The 18747-nt window shown below is 31.1% G+C and overlaps 2 protein-coding genes across 2 annotated transcripts in view; both read right to left on the reverse strand.

Annotated features, from left to right (window-relative positions):
* LOC113400846 (uncharacterized) overlaps nucleotides 1-5218 on the reverse strand; it is a 95588-nt gene extending 90370 nt beyond the window's left edge. The window contains exon 1 of the mRNA XM_064216286.1: nucleotides 5017-5218. The gene's annotated coding sequence lies outside the window, so the exon portion shown is untranslated. The remainder of the gene's footprint in view (nucleotides 1-5016) is intronic.
* Nucleotides 1-18747, reverse strand: part of LOC113395166 (uncharacterized) — a 399509-nt gene that overhangs the window by 278388 nt on the left and 102374 nt on the right. The gene's annotated exons all lie outside the window — the stretch shown is intronic.

Below are 18747 nucleotides of genomic sequence, written 5' to 3' on the forward strand. Positions count from 1 at the left end.
GAAAATAAGAAGAAGCTTGACAGAAAAGATCCAAACCATTTTTTAAATTTTATTTTCTTAGTATTTTAACGTTTACATACATCTGCATACACTCTTGCTGATCTCGAGGGGTCATTCCAGCGGAAGTAGAAGCTATTTCACAAGACATATCACGTCAATTGCTGATAGATTTCAGATATCGTCTAACACTATATTCCAATTGATCGCAATGGAGACCCATTGAGATACGGCTATAATGCATTAAACCATTTCATATCTAGATTTCTAGATATCACACGTTATAATATGCACTCGTAGAACTCTTTCAGTTTATAACTTAACAAAAACAAATTCCAACGCTTAACATTTCGTTTTTCTTTAAGAAAGTTAAGGTTAAAGTTAAAGCTAACGGACACATCTTCGCTATATTCTTGCCATTCTCAAGAGAGTAATTCAAACGGAAGTAGAAGCATTCCACAAGACAAGTTACATTGGCTGTTTTCTGATATCACACACAGACAGAATAGTAATGTGGTCCAAAGGTTTTATAACGTGAAATAATCAAACTTCTTGAGGCTACATTACCCCGGTCGAACAAGGAAACAAGACACTTCTGAACGTTAATACCTTTCTAATGATACATAATTTATTTATCCGATATAAATCGGATCAGATACCAGCATCCATGTAAATCAACCACTGCTACCTCCAAGCTTTTATTATTATGTGATCTTGTAATAAATAATGTGTCCCACTATACTATTGAAAAAATATATTATTGATTGATTCATCTGTTTAACGGAGTTTTTTTATAATTATGTATTTTTTTACATAAAATTTAACAACCCGTTGTTTTAATATTATATACATAGCTTACGAGATATCGATTCCGCCGTCAATACTTTATGTATACAAATAAATGGAGCTCAATAAGAACGGTTGAATCGATATATACTCAAAGGAAAGAGGTAGAGATATAGTTCGTTATGAAGTACGTATTTAAAAATCATATTGCGCAACAACTACATATATTTTATTGCCACTTTTATTAACTTTTTTTTTACGGAGCATCAACAAGGTGCTCACTATAGGCCCTTACTCCCTTTTGAGAATAAGCATCGGAACCTAATCCTTTACCGTCGAGCACGAGATAAATCATAAACACATTAATTTTAACGTACATACTGAGTGATGGAGCTCTGGAATCATCGATTAGGTTAGACCACTAGACCATCTCGGCTCGTACCTAATACCTACACAGATATATCAAATCATATTGTATTTGACTATTCCTTTTGTGTGCCTTATGAATACTAGCAACGTCTGCCTTCGACCTACGAGTATAGCAATAAACCTTCGAATGTCATAGTACCTATACTGTATAGCTGAGACAAGTATACTACAACAGATCAACGCATTCTATCAACTAGACCATCTCGTCTTCATAATTAAAACAAAAGAAATAAAAGAATTAAAATAAAAGAAATAAAAGAATTAAAATAAAAGAAGATCTTAGTATTTTTTGTCATATAAAGTTACACTTTATTAAATTATTAAGGATTGTCTCTTTATCCTGCAGCACTAGTGGATGTATTTTAGGTCACCACTTGAAAACATGATTGCTATCTGACCTCTGCACTCCAATGAGGGCAAACTAGCAATTTCTTAAGGTTATCATCAATCTAGTGTTCGCGATCTGATGTTTGACGTTTAGAATGGCGTGGCTCTAATGGAGATTGCAAATGTTAAAATTCAACACGTTAATGAGCTGTTTTATTACTTTTTGCTAAAAATTTAGACGACCAATCGTCAGTTTCCATTCAGGTTTTGAAGCAAGGTCAAGTCTCTTGCTCGGAGAAAAATGTATGTCTGTTAAAAGTTTGTTATCAAATAACAAAAATATCGTTTGTTACAAATTTTATATTTATTTTGGTTACGAGCTTGGTAATGTACTACTTATTCTTGTACTATATTTTTATTAATCTAACAAATTATATGATAACGAATGATAATTATAAGCTAAGAATAATGTATAAATTAAGAATATTAACGATTTTATCTTCCTGCCCGATTTTAGCTACGGAGGCCATTCAGAAGCTAGCCAACTATGCACGAAATATTTAAGTGCATATGTGTGTGCACAAACATAAGAGCCACCAAAATCTCATGAACCATTCAAGGCAATCTAATACGGCGTATGACACGTTTGACACAAAACAGAGAATGTTCAGGCGCACGAGCAACGTATTTACACGCATGGCAATGTAAACCTTGACTGCACTAGGCTGCTTCTGAGAATTTCATGTTAAACCTTATAAACAAGCCACTAGATAACGATGTATTTAAAGTTATAACGTTGATATTCACTCTTATATAGAAAAATTAACCCACTCGAACCCGTATTTGCGGCGAGTATAACAAATATATTGTTTACAATTAACCAAATTGCGAATAAAAATTCAACAAAACCTACATACCGGATATGCTCTGTCCGCTAAAATATCAAAATTAATTATTATAGAGAATAAATACCCTTTTAATTCGCTGTAGGAGATATATATCATAATAAACATAATAAAACATAATCAGCCTGTAAATTTCCCACTGCTGGGCTAAGGCCTCCTCTCCCGTTTGAGGAGAAGGTATGGAGCATATTCCACCACGCTGCTCCAATGCGGGTTGGTGGAATACACATGTGGCAGAATTTCGTTGAAATTAGACACATGCAGGTTTCCTCACGATGTTTTCCTTCACCGCCGAGCACGAGATGAATTATAAACACAAATTAAGCACATGAAAATTCAGTGGTGCCTGCCTGGGTTTGAACCCGAAATCATCGGTTAAGATGCACGCGTTCTAACCACTGGGCCATCTCGGCAATATATCATATAATACTTAATAATTCGACATGTGTTGCAATTATAATAATAGACTTTATTACACACAACGACAAAAAGACAAAGGAAATTTATTGCTATTGATGTTAAAGCGGTATCGACAGCGACTCGACCCCCGCACCACGTATTCTGTGTTGTCGATACTGTGCCATAAACATCCACGCGAGTTCAATAAAATAACAACTGCACAAAGCTTGAACTCAATCGGAATACGAATACAAAAAATTGATAAATAATTAGACCATATTTTAATAAAACATTTTTTATTAATTAATTTTTATGTCTTTAACTTGAAAGACAAATATTTTAATTTCATTAAATAGTTGAAACTATTTAATGAAATTAAAATATTCCAATAGAAGTACAAAAGAAAAAGCGAAGCAAATGTATAAATATTCTAATAGAGAAAACAAATTACGAGCCTCTCAAAGAAAATGACCTAGATTTCTAAGTTATATTGAAGAAATATAGAGAAATCTGTACTGACTGAGAGAGACAGAGTTTAATTATCGAGATTGCAAATAAATAAAAATAAGCAAGAAAGTTTTGGTCGATGGTTCTTTAATTCAATTAAATTCATTGTTATATACAATTTATACAAAAAAAACATTGTTGTATATATTTCCAATATAAATTGGAACGCGACTAAACTATAATTGACTAACTGAAGTATAATTTCCTCAGGGACTTAGGCGTAATATTAAAGAGATTGTAGTTTTAATATATTGGTTCTATGAAACAACCCTGATACGTGGCTTCCTTAAATATGAAAAAAACATACAACGCACATTGATAAAGATTAAATAAGTTAGAGATCGATACGTACTAATATATGTCTCAATATTGGTTGTAATTGATTACAATTTATAACCCTGAAGGTGAAAACTCGAAATGACTTGGTATATTTTTATATACCTAATATCTAGTGGCTAAGTAGTATTTATAGTGGCTAAGTAGTATTTATTTATTTCTTTATGGTACTCAAAGTATGTTTCAAACGATACGATAGTTTTCTACGCCTTTAGGTTTAAAACAACAGTTATATAAATTCACAAGTTATTATTTCATGTTCAACTTCCGTTTACAGTAGGGATATTAATTTGCGAGACACTAAACGAATTACAAAAAAAAGATCTAAAGTGCGTTTATTTCTTGCAATATAATTGAAAAATATTAATATTCTAATGTCAATGTCTAATGAATGAGTACATAAGAGGAAGTTTGAAAGTGGCACCGGTAACCGAGAAGCTATTTGGAAACCGGCGGTCTTGGTATGGGCATGTTATGCGGAGGAATGAGGACCATGTTCTGAGAAAGGTTATGAAAATGGATGTGGATGGATATAGAGGTACAGGTCGACCCAAGAAACGATGGATGGATTGTGTGAAAGACGATATGGTTAGAAAGAATGTTACTAGTGAGATGACGTCCGACAGAGAAGTATGGAAGAAGAAGACATGCTGCGCCGACCCCAAGTAAAATTGGGATAAGGGCAGGAGGATGATGATTAATATTCTAATGTCTTTTCAACTTATATCGCAACGGAATGACTGTTACTTGTTAATTAACTCATACGAATAATAATAGTCTATTTACAAATATTTTTGATCTTTGCCGAACTTTAATGGGTTCATGATACAATTAAACGATTATTTTTTTCAATATAAGTCTTACTATTTAAGCCAATATTTGCTTAGCCTAAAATTCTCTCGAAATCTCTTGAAAATCTTATCAAATCGCCTACACCAATCGCAAATACATATAAAACGTGTTACCCTTATTCAACAACAAAATTGTTACAATAAAACAATTTAAATATAAAAATAAAAATCATTCGCTTCCTGATACACCTGATTTTCCTGATAAAATTTTTTCGTGGTAAATATGTAGCCTCTCAGATTAACATTCTTATTTATTTAAATTTTAAAATTAAAAACGTAGTGTCCATCTAAATCTTACGGTTACTTAGAAGTACATATATTTAAAAAGTTACGAAACAGCAGCGACTATTTAAAATATCATTAAAACTTAACGAGAAACGCCGAGCGATCGAATTCAAGTACAATGTATCGTATAGATTTCAACCAATCGTATTTTCAATTATATCGACATCAATCTGAACCGGACATTATTTACTTACCATTATCGTCAGCCGATGAAATCAATCAATATGTAATCACATCGATCTGTCCATTTCGAACATTTTAACTATTGTTTTTATGAAAAAAAAAGAATCCAAAAAAATATCTTTGTAACAATTTTTCAACACAAACACGTATGGGAAAAGCGATTCTGAAAGAACGTAGCGCTTCACAGTTAATGCGTAGACGTCAGCTACGAACGGCCGCTGTAGATACACTGAGCGTCGTGTGCTACGAACTTCTAAGGCTATTATTTATATGTATGATAAGAGTCGTTCAGTTTCTTATTTTCATTTTAGGGTTCTGTAAATCGTTATACATAATATATTTAAGTATTAAAGTTTCTTTTATTGCATACATTTTGTGAGAACAATTAAACCCCAGTTTTGGTGTCATGAAATCGCTTTAACATTGGTTTAACAGTTTATAATAATAAAAAAAAATCATTATAAAATATATTATATATTATATTAGAGATAAAAAACGTGGGCTTAGTATTTACTGACTTCTAGGCAGGATATATAAAAAAGTAATTGTTCTTTACTGATATACTCCGTAATTAAAATGGTGGAATAGAGTAACTACTGAGTTTCATGCCGGTTCTTCTAGGTAGAATATACTTTTCTAACCGGTAGCTTTATATTTAATTCAACAATGTAGCATTCACGACGATTCATGTGCTATCATTATAGTGTCTATGGATGAAGGAGGAATATACCATTAAATGGAATTTCGTCAAATTAATTTCTACATTAGGTTTATTAAAAAATGATTTTATAAAATAAAGTTAAATAAATTGTTTGGAGTAGGGTCAGCATCTCAAATTAGAAGGAAACTTCGACGATTGTATAGATTTTTCTGCCATTAACAGGTAAGGTACAGAGTATGTATATGTTATATTATAGTATATTCTAAACTGGTATAATCTTCAATTTATTAGTATTATATAATATTATATGTCAGTAAAAAGCTATAAAATGAACCTCAAAAGCAATTCCAAGTTTCATAGTTTGTATTCAGCTTATCATTTTCATGCCACGCTAGACTATTACAAGCAATTTGAAGACACGTCATCTAACAAACTTTTGATGAAGAATTTTAGTAAAGTTCTTTTATAAGACATCATTCTCAAAGCTTATATATTCTAATAAACTTATTATTTAATCATAAATATTTACGACTTGTTTTTCGTTTTACGTTAGAGTTAGGTGGATCAGATGTGAATCGATATGATTGCTGGTTCATATCCGAACTTAATTTACTTATGCTCAACTTTTATTAATGATTTAATAAAGAAAACAATAATTATAAGTATTGACAGTCATCATCATAAGTAACAATTAAATTTTAAAAACTGCTTTTAGATTCAACCTGAAAATGAACTTATCATAGGCGGTTGTGAAGTTGGTAACAGTGTATAAGAAAAATGAAATAAAAAAATATATCGTGACGTGTTTATAAATTTATTTTTAAATATTTTGAAAAATCCCGCATTTTTTACATCTTTGGGTAATTTATTAGAAAAATAGTGATCCTAATATTACAACTTGGAGTACACCGAATTCCTGGCCATTACGGGGCTTACTTTGATACTGACGGGCTGTTACATATTGGGTCATTTTACTTAAATACTTATGCCTTTAAGCCTTAGTAATAATCTAATCTGTATCTAAGCTTTTTTTAAATATATCCGAGGATATATTTTTCCATTTTATATTAATATAGTAAAAATAAAGAACTAAATCGTAGATAAATTCTAAACAAAATATCAAGAGCCATATTTATATAAAAATAAACTAGATATTATCAAGTTATTTTTATAAAACTTCATTAGTTTTATCCTTTATTATCGAACAAAGAAGAAATTTTAGACGGGACAACTAGGTTACCCGGTTGTAGCTATAAGAAAAAGGTCTTAAGAAATTGACCATGACTTTTACAGACTTTACGATGGGTATTCAGAAAATAGTTGGATTAACGAAAAAAAATCCGCGAAATATTGCTTTATACATTTCGATCCTTTATCTAATAAAAATAAAAATAGCCATTCTGCGTCTGTGAAACTGTATCAAGTATCGGTTATAGAAATTGCAAAACTTTTATACCATATATTATATATACCCTGTTCAAGTTAGCTTGATCTTTTTGACTGACGGGCTAGTGATGAGAAACAGAAAATATAACATATATAACAGTCGATGGAACGATGGAATGCGTAATTCAAATTAGAATTCATTTTTTTTTTACATATTATTCTAAATAGAGTTATACCAGCTAAAGAGACCCCAACCACTAGTAAAAGAGACCCTAACCAAAAGGCCCGTTCCCGTAACGTACCCCGTTCGTAACAATAACTTAACATTGATCTTTAATAAGGATTTTTGTAATCGATATTTGTAGCAGTTACTGCCTGTTATTCGCGTCCCTACCGTCCGACCGACGTAACATTGTACAAGCGTCTATTATTTTCAATGTTTCTCTTTAAATTTTACTTTGAAGCAATAATATATAACAGAAAAAATCTTAAAAGTTTCGGATAACGCTTGAATCTTTAGGAACTTTTGTATTATATGTATTTTTTAAAATATTTTTACAATTTTTAAAATCATTAAATTAAGAAAATAATATGTTCGTTTATGTCGATCAGAAAAATTTACATCTGTCAAAAAGATCAAGCTGTCTTATACAGGGTATTAAATATATAGTATAAAAGTGTAAAATAAAATTTCAAGAACAAATGTTTTGTGTGTTAACACAAATAATCACAATTTGTGATTCATTATGACTGTATGAGTTGTTAAATTAAACAGAATTGTTCTTTTATTAAGTAAAAATCGAAATTACGTAGACTTTACTTTTGAGCCCATGACTCATTTAATACTAGGTTTTGCGATGAAACAAATACGACACGCGTAAAATTAATATAAATCAACAACTTCAAATAAAATGTGTTTTAGCAAAATTTTGACAATGAATTATTACCATATTATACCATTTTAAAATGAAACAAATGAAAAGAGCCTTTCTTAAAAACTGAAAGTTTCAATGAACTCTGACATAAAAATATATCTGTACTGAAAATCTGTATTGATTCTTTGCATACTACACATAATTTTAATTTTACTTCAGAAATGTTACGAGTTCAATTTTGGGCAGCACTCCTAAGTTTCAAGTACCTATTAAAACCTTTTCGTACTCCATGTTTGAAGAAAATATCATGACGAATAAATCCTAGAATATGATATATCTGCCAATCCGCAATACAGCTTGGTCAATTAAACTCTGAATCCTCCTTAAAAACAAACTTAGAGGCTCAGCAATGAAATATTTTTATGCAAAAAAAATGATGGTTATATTTAAATTTGGTTATTTATATATTTTTTTCAATTTGTTTTTTTAGTTTACACATTCTAAATAAAAAAGAGAGTTAAGTTAAAAAAAAGCTTAGCTATATTGTTAGTAAATAAATAGCTCAACAATAAATATAAAGCATATAATTTAATTGAAAGGAATTTCAGCAATAAAAATTAAAGAATCATATAATATAAAAACCAAAATAGATTTTACTTACAAAAAGGTTCACAGATCAGCCGAATTATATTATTATATTTGATGCATTTACTTAGTATATAAAACAAATATGCTTAAATCGACTAGTTTAATTTAGACTATTTTAGAATAATCAAAGCTACTTCTTTTTATTTACTTGATTAATATTATGAAGCCATCATGTTAATAACAAAAGAATTAATATATAATTCTAAGTTAATTTTGTTAGTTTCGACGTTGTATGAATGATGATGTCATTACATAGTATAAAACAAAATCGCTTACCGCTGTCTGTCCCTGTGTATGCTTAGATCTTTAAAATTACACAACCGATTTTGATGCGGTTTTATGTAATAGATAGGTTTATATAATATATGCACAATATAGTAGAGAAACACTGATAATTTTAGAGGTTTCTAAAGTAATGTCGTGAATAAACATTTTTTGCGCTTACATTGCAAACGCTGGCTGAACCCTATGAGATAGACCAAAATAATGTGATACATAATTTTTAAGTTATTTCGTATGTTATACACTTTCAAAAGGTCTTCAAAAAAGTTCGTGATGGTATATGTCTATCTCTTAGGGATAGCCCACGACAACCATTTTTTATCCTTTACTTTTTACGAGAAATAATGGCTTATTTTCGAAACAATTTTAAGCCATACAGATACATACACATTAATCCTTATTCAATTAGGTACCTTAAATACATTGTGCATTTAATATATATCAATATGGCTCTTTATAGCATGTAATTTAAATGAATATTTTCGAAGATATTACAGATATAAAAGACAGACACATAGCGGTTACAAACCGCGTTTTCTAACGAATGAAAAACTGTGAACGTTAAAGACATTCTGTAGTATATTTAGTGACAGCATTGCACCGATGCGAAGCCGGGGCGGGTCGCTAGCTGTAAATAAAAATTAAAATTAAAATATTGAAATAACAGTAGAAAAATAATGACTACGACATATGTGGTATCATATTGAATAAATTCAATATGTCCATTTTTTTAATTGAATAATTAACTAATGATAAAAGTATTTTGGTTACATCTTTCCTCTCGCTCAAAATTGCCTATTTAAATAAACGAAGCTTTTTTTTATTAAAAGCTAAGTTGATTTTTTCAAACTTGGGTTTCAACACCAAGTCAGGGCGAAAACTTAAAACTTTTTTTTCTGTTCAAATTCTAAGTCACATGCACAATAAAACATATAAAGCTATTAACCCTGTACTTGCACTCATTGCATTCGTATCAAATTTGCCGTTCCATCAGATTATGGCGGAGAGGGAATAGAGAATGCGCACAATTGTGTGTGCAAACAAGGGTTGGTTGGTTGTTTAATATGTCCTGCGTAGTTCGCTCGTCTCCCTTGAGATTACCTGCCATGGTCGAAATCAATCAGTATGACATCATCATCATTAATTCAATCTCTTAAATTTTTTGCTTGATAACAAAATGGATAATTTTATTCATAATTTAATTTGTGATGTTTTAATTTTCGCAATGTACATTGTTTGTTGATATTGCCGAAACTCGGATTCGAGATAATGGAAATTCAGATCTGAAACTCAGTAGTAGCGAGTGATTAAAATTAAATCGGTTTCTTGTAACCCAATTTTCTATTTATAGTATAGCATTTTATAACTTACAGGAAAACAGAATCAAAAGACTTTAAATGAATTTCGTGGAAATCCAAATTATTATCTTTCAAAGGTTTCGTGTCATTCTTTTGTAAGATTTAGAATTTAATCTCAACAACCTCTTCTGGTTGTCGAGATTAAAATATTACCATAATTTTGAAAAAGTTAAATAAATAAAATAAATTAAATCCGTCTCTCTAAGTCAAAATATATTACCTGACAAATACGCGTAAAATTTTAAATCACAAATTATTTATTTAACAATTTTCAGCTGATCTCGGAAATACAGTGAAATGGGGACAATAGTGACAGTCGGCAACGTTCCTTTGAGAGTTACTAGCTGTCATCATTGATTTTAATTTACTTTAATTCATCGCAGTGAAATATCGCTGTGCTTAGGCTTAATAATAAAAATAAATTAATAAATGGTATACTGTATTTTTAAAACTAGCCATCATCATACTAATATTATATATTGGTATGATTTCATATAATGTATTTATAACATGTATTTACATCATACAAATCATGACCATGTGGAATAGTGGCAAGAATGCTAGCAGCATTCTCCCTGTTGAAACGAAACGCTAATCCTATCCTCTGGGCAAAAAAAAGCTCATATCATAAAAACATTGATAAATAAGGCTCACTCATACAATATTATATTAAAGATAAAAAAACGTGAACATCGTATTTATTGACTTCTAGATAGAATATTTAAAAAATAATTGTGGAAAATAGTAACTACTGAGTTTGACCGGTGATGGCTTTAAAATTTTCAATACAAAAGTGCTTTTATGAGCCTACTTGAATAAAGAATATTTTGATTTTTGATACATACATTTATATAGATATATTACATGTAATAAGAGGTATGATTTATTATTCATATTCTTTCCGATTTTATAATCCGATTGATATAAAACACATTATGATTTATGAATAAAGCCTCCGATTAGAATTACAAAATATATTTTTGTTATTCTACTGATATTGTATTCCGTGCATGTGGAACGGGCAACGTGTTATCTACACAATATTAGCATGGATCGCCTTTATTCACGAATTTTTCAGTCACGAGATTAAAGATAATGTCATATAGGTTATTTTTGTCCAACCGCTTCCATCTGTAATGCAAAAATTAAATATTTAATTATTATAAAAAATATATAAAATATATATAAAATGGTAGATTATCATCAAATTATTCTTAAGAAATCATTAATTTCATATTATTGTTTTATAGTTCTCCGGGCGGCAATCACTTAGTTTTTGTTTAGATATGTCGAATATCATCATAAAAGCACTCGAAAATATTAAAAAGACATCTTATTATTTACTAAAGGATATTTAAGCAGCTCAAATATATCAAAATATTTTACTATAAACATTTTATTTATTGTATTCAAAAATAATGAACGCAAATGCACCTGTACCTGATATTGAGGAGACCACAAGTTAACAGCTAATTTCCCGCGAACTGGACTATGAGTGTTTGAGAATAGATACTGTTATTATGATTTTTTATCCTAACAAGTCCTTTACAACTAAAAAAAAAAAATTTAACAAATATAATTAGATCTTAATCTTGTATGTAATTTGCAATTCTATGGAGATCTTTCTTGTTTGATCAAATTACAACACAGACAGATTATAATTCATATTATAAAGCGAATACTTTGGCACTAATAATAGAATATTTTCGGTTATAACACACAAGCACAACCACATACCGAAATTTACTTAACGAAATAACTTACAAATTATTTCAACTAATAATTTTTATTAACCCCAATCTAAGCTACGAGTATCCGTTACATTTGTAATTTTTTTTATTTAATTGTTAACAAGTAGCGGTGAGCCGGGTTGACCTACTTGATAAAATAGAACGAGCAGTTCTGTTTTCAAGCGCCTAATTTTTTTTTTTTTTTTAAACAACAAAATTCAGTCACATGTATTGTGACACCTACAGCCATATTATGTAAGAAATCACTTCTTACTCATGAAATGTTGACAACCGACGTAACCTTTATATTATGTTATAAATATTGTCTTCAATGTCGCGTGCAACTTTTTGATATTTTAATTTGATTATAACTCTACCGTACTTGTAGAGTTTTTTCATTACACTGGTTGGTGGATGTGCCCCTGTTGCCCATAGTTACTTGGCTCACTCACCCGTCTAACCGGAACACTTTAGTACTAACTATTGCCGCTTAGCCTTAGAATATATGATGTGTGGATGTCTGATACCTTTTGATACACGGTCTTGCACAAAGCCCTACCAAGATAATGTTCAGAAACTTTTGTTTTACGTGAAGGTTAAATATATAAGTATCTCGTTACTTCTTGGAATATATTTACTGTTACGCCACAGTTTGTAATTTAACTCGCACGATAAAATAATTCTACCATACACACACTGACGTAAATATTTGTCTCGTATATATAGTACACACATTTATACTACATTTAATACATAGAAAAAAATATTTGAGGTTAGTTAATAGAAACTTGAAAGAAAACTCAAAACTATTCATGTTAGTCAACAATGTGTTGTAGAGTCATTGACCTTACTCTATATATTTCAAACAAAAACAACCCGTTTTCCAGTCACTCGCAGTCTAGACTGGATAATCGACGGCTTTACCCTAATGACTATCACGATTCATATAAATAAATATTTATTGTAAACAATGGTTTTCTTTTAAGGACACAAATAGGGATTTATTTCATATTATTGTTGTAAATAAAAATGGATGGTCAGTATATATGTTTGAGATTAATAGGCTCGACACTGAACGATCACATGACATCACTTATATGTACTTTTTGATGTAGGAGGATTTTATACTGACCACTGTGTTGTAAATTAACAAAAGATGACGATGATTCACTTGGTGGTAGGACTTTATGCAAGCCCGTCTGGGTAGGTACCAACCACTCATCAGATATTCTACCGGCAAATAACAGTACTCTGTATTGTTGTGTTCCGGTTAGAAGGGTGAGTGAGCCAGTGTAATCACAGGCACAAGGGATATAACATCTTGGTTTCTAAGGTTGATGGCGCATAGGTGATGTGAAGAATGGTTAATAATTCTTACAGCGCCTTTGTCTATGAGCGGTGGTGACCACTTACCATCAGATGGCCCATATGCTCGTCCGCCAACCAATGCCACAAAAAAAACAAGATGGAGCACGTCAGCTTCTACATCGATCAAACTATCGCCAGGATAAGAATATATGAAATAATTTTATACATACATACTTACACAGGCAATTGATTGATTCCCCATACAAACTTCCATCCCTCTATTTATCCACCCTAAAGAGATGGTTTTCGTGATAAAAACTATATTAGCCCTTCGGGACGCAAACTATTTCCGTACCTAATTTCATCTATATTGGTTCAGCGTTAATAGATAACAAACAGACTTACTTTCGAATTTATAACATTAGTAGGGATTATACCGCCAAACAAACTTTGTATGACTGCGTTCTGTTTTGAGCCCGTGTAAACCAGTGTACAGACTCGAGTGGTTTTCAAAAATTTAAACAAATTCGTCAACTAGTGGAAGCAACTTACAAGCAAGGTTATTTCATTGAATGTAGATCAACATTATCATACGATTTTTTTATGGAATAGGTGGCTAACGAGCAGGAGCTTCAGTTGACTGAAAAAGACTACCCATACATCTGCAACAGCAGGGAGCCGACAGGTGCATTGATTTTATGTTTGGAGAAAATAGAAAAATGTGATAATACTATTTAGTAATTGCAGTTACTGAATAAGGTATATGGGGTTCTGAATTTTGGGTGGTGTGGGTATGTATATTCGTTGACATTTTATTCAACCCAATTACTAAAACCGTTCTTTAAATTTATTCGCCCCAAAGATTAAATATAAGAATTTTGATCCAACACCTACGAGTATAATGCCAGTAAAATTACAAGAATACGCGAGGGCTGACAATGTTATTAAGTTAGTTAACCCTTTGCGTAGGACTGATAATATTCACGCGACTTAAATTTAAATAGCTCGCTTTATTTACTTTTACCATATAGTATTTAATTTAATGTTTTAAATGATAAGCCGAAAAGTAGTGTATAATGTAAAACACGAATATTCGTAAACGAAGATCGAATCGTTCCAAATTTGAATTACGATTGAGATTTAAATTGGAATTTCATTTGGTGTTGCCAGAGAACTTTTGTATATCATGCTTTTGTAAAAAAGAGCTGGTAAATTTTCAAATACTAGGCTAAGGCATTTTGTCCTCTTGAAAAGATTATGAAATCACGCTGCTCCAATGTAGGTTGCTGGACGGATACACTTGTTACAGAATTTCGTGCAACACGATTCACGATGTTATCTTTCAACGGCTAACAAGAGATGAATCAATAATAATTAGATAAGTAAATCAAAATTTACTTCGCGGATTTTGCCTCGATTTGAACTCACAACCTTCATATAGAGTTAATCTTAATTAATTAATTAGCTAAAATTAATTCTAACTAACCTAACACGACTATCGGGTTATCTGCACAGCTGTTTAACTTTAAACGTGACGTTAACAATTACCAAATTATTTTGTTTGGTCAAACCGGTCTTATGAATTTAGTTTAAGAATAATTTAAATTAACTTTTATAGTTGAATAAATTGTAATGAATTAAAGAATGAATATGGAGGTTACTCGTTCCATGGCAGAAAAATTGACGAAAAAATAAGTCACTTGTCTATCTCGACCAAAAGAGCCATTCTCTATTGCCATTGCGTAACCAAAAATGGGATCTAAATTTGTATGATTCTAAGGATTTGTTCGTTCAACCTCAATAAAAGAAATACAGTTATCCGTTCCGTACTAAATTAAGTGTGTCTACCGATACGTAAAAAATATTGGAAATCGATAACCAAATCTGGATAGAGAGAATAAATTTACTACTACCTTAATCTACATATATACGGTTTTTTAATTCAAAAGCTTTTAAGCTCTTTTTCCGTGAAAATTGGAATTAATATGTATATTCCGAAATCCAGCCAATAAATGTCATGTTATTTTACAACATAAAATTTTATTCATAAAAAAACGAACGAAATGTAGATTCTACTGTAGATAGTATAGAGTGTGGATAGTATCTCCTCAGACGGGCTTGCACAAAGCCACCACCGAGTAGATATAGTATTTTCACCTTTCTGACTGATAAAATTACTAGCTAATAATGCTGCAAATTGTGCGGTAATAGACTCGAACCCAGATCGGACAATTTGGAATTCTCAGTAGCAGTCCGGAATTAGGATTACTTTGTGTGTAGCACAAACGGGTCGGAAAATATGTAAAGTCATTAGTCCTGCTGTCTGATCACTCTCCTGTCATTGGACTATGCGTTATTGTGCGCTATTATAATGTCTTATTTTTGTTTAGCCTTTGAGCCAAAATCTAATCAGGTAGATAGTTTTAATATAATAAAACTAAGCCATCAAACAAACGCGCGGCTCTTATGTGTGATAACCTCCATCATCGTTTCATGTCGTAATAATCTTACGGATGTATAATACTGGTTAAATATACCTAAGCGAGAAGACAGTAGACACACAGGCGAGAAGATTAAGCCGTAAGGGCCGTAAGCCGTAAGTAGTCCTTACCCTTAAGGATAAAGTTTTTTGTAGTAAGTAACTGTCTAGAAGTTCTTATCAAGTTAAACTTAAAAAAATTGTATTGTAATATCGGCTAATCGGCTTATATTGTATTGATAATATAACTTTTTACCATGAAATATAAATGTGCAGAGTATGATGAGAAAAAGTAACTACAGAAACCACACCAAGAAGATCATTGGAACGTTAGCGCCCTCTATCGACGCTCGACGTAGTCAATGATTCACCGGCTGAGCGGCGCACTCGACATTTCTCGAGCAGCAGCCGAGCAGTGCGGTTGAATATTGATACCGACGCGCGTTCCAAGTTATAACTAAGATACTACAATTTAATATTATAAACGAGTTGTTTAATCTACTGTGTTTCGTTGCTACAACATTACCCATTAACACCCACTGCTTGAAACTTACCCACTATGGACCATACTGATGAAACTGAGGCTCATCCTCCGTCATATACGTAGGTAATTTTTTGTTATTATTAGCCTGTGTTTATCGGAATCAAATAAATGAAATCAAATAAAAATATTGGTACACCCATAGATAGTAACGACAAAATCAGAACGCAGATAATCTATAATAATTCTGCCGCTAGATATAGCGGCAGAATTATTAAAAACGCATTATTTTCCAGTATAATTTCCAAATCTACTTATATTCGTAAAATAAATGTATTTGGAGTACTTGTAAATATGAAGCCATCTAAGTAATTATTTGTTTCACAAAGATTATATTATTTATTGTTCGACTAAACTTGCCGGCCTTAGGGGATAACTTTGCCGAATGAACGAAGCCTACTATTGATGTAAGATGTCTTTTCTACTTTATTTAATTTAATTACTGACTTGTCTATTTAATTATAACATTCAGTACAGTACAGCGTGCGGAATGCGGATTGCAAAATATTTATATTATCGAAATGGACGTACAGTAGAACGCCGATTAACCGAATCGCCAATTTTATCCGAATCGGTCCTAAGAGTAATATAAAAAATTAAAACCAAGTCATTTTTGTTAATTTTTATACTTTGTATTTTTGTTAAGGCCTAATGGGGTTGCAAATTACTCTGATCGGGATGTTCAATCGAGCGTTATTGTAGAACTGTGTTTGTTAAACTTAATAAAATTTATTCTGTACGTGACAGTTTATTTTTCTTTATTATATGTCCGATTATCCGAATCGACGCCGGTCCCAATTAATTCGGATAATCGGCGTTCTACTGTAGTGTTGAGATATTTGATTAATATGGAAATTAACGTGTGATGGAACAATTGTACTCATTTCTTAAATGAATGAGTTTATTTCGTAAACTAACTGACTTTTATATACTTTATTTAGTATTACATCTACGTGTACAACTTAAATTGTACTTTTTATATTAACGACTAGCCGTATATCCGATAAGATATCTCATCAAACATTAAACGCTGTAACAGCAGTCTTTTACTCAGAAACATATGTCTAAACACCAATTTCTAACATCAAAAAGGTAAACTTGTACACTTTCATTTCCAATTTCACCCTCTCAAGGGATGAATTCACAGAAAAACTTTATCGATGTTTTACTCATAAATAGAAGCCGATTTATATACATATTTCAAAGATTGAAAAAAAGGTCAATATTTTATAGAAATTTTTCCCTTCCAAATGTTTCCCTTTTTGATGAATTAATAAAAATGTTTTCTTACTACGTACCTACGCTGCATAAGGTATTCCTAGGCAAAATTTCTTCCTGTTTGACCTATCGTTGAATGTCAGCCAGTCATTTTAATTTTATTGAGTAAATTATAACTTATTTGAAATTTATTAGCGTATTAACAATGCACCAATATAGTAATACCGACATTTTAAATGTAGGTACGTAATTTGTTAAAGTATAACAAAAGACAAAGTTTATCGAAAAGTAAAAAATATTCTCTAATCAAGTGTTATTCATTGAATCCGAAATGGACACGTGAAACGGGCCTTTTTTTTGTACCCAATCAAATATCCTTTGACACGGTCCGGTTTCATATGCTCGTAAAAAATCATTGTGAAAAATTTAATTATTTGTTGATTTATTAAATTCACCTTGCTAACGTTTGTTATATTCAGATTATATTAAGTATAATTCCTTTGAAAATTTTGAACTTTATTGTAATATTATATGTACATGGTATATATGTATATATCTATAACAAAAGTGTGTGCAAAATTTCCAGATCAATAATTTGGTTTTGGTTTGTGTATATTTATAACTGAAACTATTAAATAAAAAATATGTGCTTTTTTTACAATGAGCTTTTACATTTCATATCCCACGTACCTAGGTAATATTCTTAAATAAATTATTTTGTTAATATCTTCAATGATTTGCATATTCAACCGTTATCTTGAAAATCAGAACTCAAATGTTTAGGCACTAATTCCGTGATTAGGGAAAATGTTGTAATTTATAGGATACAAGTTATCTTCCGCGACTCAGCTCGCTTTTTTTTATGTTAGAGGTGGCAAACGAGCAGGAGGCTCACTTGATGGAAAGTGACTACCACCGCCCATGGACATCTGCAACACCGGGGGGCTTGCAGGTGCGTTGCCGGCCTTTCAGGAAGGGAAAAGGCCTTTAGGGGTTAGTAATCAGGTATTAGGCATAAAAAATAGCTTAGGCATAAAATGTCCTTCCTTGAAGTTGCTTTAAACCAAGAGTTACTTCCGCATTTATAATATGAGTAAAAATAAGATATATAGATAAGTAGTTAAATTGAATAGTGTTGTATTATAAATAAAGATATATCAATCACCTATCGTAAAATAGAATTGATAGCAGCTTGGATTTTTTGAATGGTAACATTCTCATGATATTATTATTATTATTATTGACAAACATTATAT

The sequence above is a fragment of the Vanessa tameamea genome, chromosome 11 (genome assembly GCF_037043105.1).
Source record: "Vanessa tameamea isolate UH-Manoa-2023 chromosome 11, ilVanTame1 primary haplotype, whole genome shotgun sequence".
NCBI classification, from domain to species: domain Eukaryota; kingdom Metazoa; phylum Arthropoda; class Insecta; order Lepidoptera; family Nymphalidae; genus Vanessa; species Vanessa tameamea.